Source organism: Frankliniella occidentalis, unplaced genomic scaffold (assembly GCF_000697945.3).
Source record: "Frankliniella occidentalis isolate FOCC.00 unplaced genomic scaffold, Focc_3.1 Scaffold19, whole genome shotgun sequence".
Taxonomy (NCBI): domain Eukaryota; kingdom Metazoa; phylum Arthropoda; class Insecta; order Thysanoptera; family Thripidae; genus Frankliniella; species Frankliniella occidentalis.
Genome location: NW_026267149.1, coordinates 2,313,936 through 2,316,212, shown reverse-complemented (window position 1 = coordinate 2,316,212; position 2,277 = coordinate 2,313,936). Strand labels below are relative to the sequence as shown.

The 2,277-nt window shown below is 62.7% G+C and overlaps 1 protein-coding gene across 2 annotated transcripts in view; it reads right to left on the bottom strand.

Moving 5' to 3' along the window:
• LOC113214564 (serine/threonine-protein phosphatase 6 regulatory ankyrin repeat subunit A) overlaps positions 1-1,281 on the bottom strand; it is a 24,826-nt gene extending 23,545 nt beyond the window's left edge. For both annotated transcript variants that reach the window (XM_026433987.2, XM_026433978.2), the window contains exon 1: positions 1,116-1,281. The gene's annotated coding sequence lies outside the window, so the exon portion shown is untranslated. The remainder of the gene's footprint in view (positions 1-1,115) is intronic.
• Positions 1,282-2,277: the final 996 nt, after the last annotated feature.

Sequence of the window (2,277 nt, the reverse complement as noted above, 5' to 3'; positions counted from 1 at the left end):
AGAGACAGAGACAGAGACAGAGACAGAGACAGAGACAGAGACAGAGACAGAGACAGAGACAGAGACAGAGACAGAGACAGAGACAGAGACAGAGAAAGAGACAGAGAACGACACAGAAAAAGAGACAGAGACGTCAAGTGGGAGCGTCCTGGCAGTAGCAGGTTTGTTTTGCAGGCCGCAGCAAGGGGGAAAAACGGCACAAGAACGGCTTTAAAAGAACAGATTTGAAGAGCGCAGCTGAATGACAAAGTATGATAAAAATGTCAAAAATGAAGTCACGCCAAAATTTATATTCATTCTTCCCTATCTTATAAATGAACAAATTGGTTCAACCGCATGAAATGAACCTAAACGTTGGCTCTTGAGCTGCAGGCGCGCGGGCGAATGTCCCGTTCCTGCGTGTCGCGTGCCGATATCGTCGGATTATGCTCCGCGATCAGATCGGTGCCCTACATTCTACGGCGCTTCGTATAGACTTCTCAAAAACACACCCATAAACTGCCCGACGTCGAGGGCGAAATACCCGCGCTCTACCCCCGAACGAGACTGCAAGACCATTACGGCGACCGGGAGGTTATTGAAATACGGTAATTTCCATCTGTGTTGCCGCTGTTCGTCATGTTATTGTTCCCGGTTGACAGAGGGGTGGTGCGGCGGGCGGGCGCCCCCAGCAGCGCCATACCCGCGCAGCCCCCGCCCCGACACACCCCACCCGCCCGCCGCACCACACACCGAGCGCGCACGTTCGACAGCAGGAATAGAAACGGCCCAGAGGACTCCATAACGACGGGAGCGCAGCGCCCTGAGCAGACGACACGACAGAAGCGACGGCGGCCGCCATGTTGGCAGAGTGCAGCAGACTGGGGGCCCGTAACCTGCAGAACGGACGTGAGGGGACTGGGGGGGCGCAGCGCGAGGCGCAGCTGGGACCAGCCGCGTAGAGAACCTCCTCGGGCCTACGGCAGCCCGGCAAGTCGATCACGGAACACCACTACTTCCCGGCACTGGCAAACAACATTTTCGACGAAAGTCACGGAGCGACGAAGAAGCACAGAACAGGGCGCCCTGGCGCGGATGCATCGCTGGGCTCCACAGCGGGGAGGCACGGCACTCACACAGGGCGGAGCATGGCGGCCGTGACTGCAGCAGGCGGAGCGGGCGGGGGCTGCTGACGGGGTGCTCGCGGAGCGTGCTCGTGGAGCTCGCGGGGCGGCGTGGCGCTGGTGCTGCCTCCGAGCGTCGCGGCCCGACTTGGTGTAAACCAGAGGCGTACCCGCTCGGCTGGGTCCGCTGCGCTTGGCTCTGCTCTGCCGCTCCACTCCGCGCGGGGCCTGGCGGGGTAGGCGGCTGGGGGCGGCTGGGGGCGGCTGGGGGCGGCTGGGGGCGGCTGGGGGCGCTGGCTCTTGTAGCGGAACGCGACGTGCGGTCCGCCCCCGGGGCACAGGCGCAGCGCTGTGCCATGTGTGTAGGCTGGACGCAGACCAAACTTTTCGACAGCGTCCGGCGGCACTAGCCCTGCATAATGATTCGTGTTGTAAAGGGATGGCCGAGATGGCCCGGTGGGGGCGGAGGGCGTTGTAGGGGGCGAGGGTTGTGGGCGCGGGGGGTGGTGGGGTGAAGGTAGGACGCGGGGCGAGGCAGCGAGAGAGGCCGTGTCGTGGAGCAGATGGCGCGGCAGCGATGTGGCCATTCAGAATGCATAGGGGTCCCCCGCGGCCTCGCGAGCCGAGACGCGACGGGGCGGTGCGCGGGGCGTGGCGTGGCGTAGCGTAGCGGGGCAACCTGTCCGGTCCAGAGCCCAGATACTTGCTGGCCGGGGGAGTGCCTCCTCCGCGATTCCCTCTGGGCGCTTGCCGGCCCTCCGGCGAAACAGGTGGGATCGATCAAAGACATCGGAGAGGGAGTTACTGCGGGTGAAAAGTGAAAAGGGCGTAAGTCCAATGCAAAGTCCGTGGACTTACGCCCTTTTCACCAGTGACTTCCTCTCCGATGTCTTTGATCGATTCCACCTGTTCCACCGGAGGGAGCCGATAGTACACAAGGGCCGGGAGGGCTGGGCGGGGCCGGGCCGGAGGATCGCGCGGCAGGCCAAGAACAAAATAATGCATCAGGCGCTGCTACGGGGAAGGGAAGGGACGTAGGGGACGCACCCCGGCGCGCAGATCTCTCTTCGCGCGTTATTCACTCTGTCCAGCCCAAGAGGGGGAGTGATGGAGGGAGGGGCGAGGGGGGCACGGGCTGTTTTCGTAACAAGCCGGTCAGGTTACCGGAGCTGAT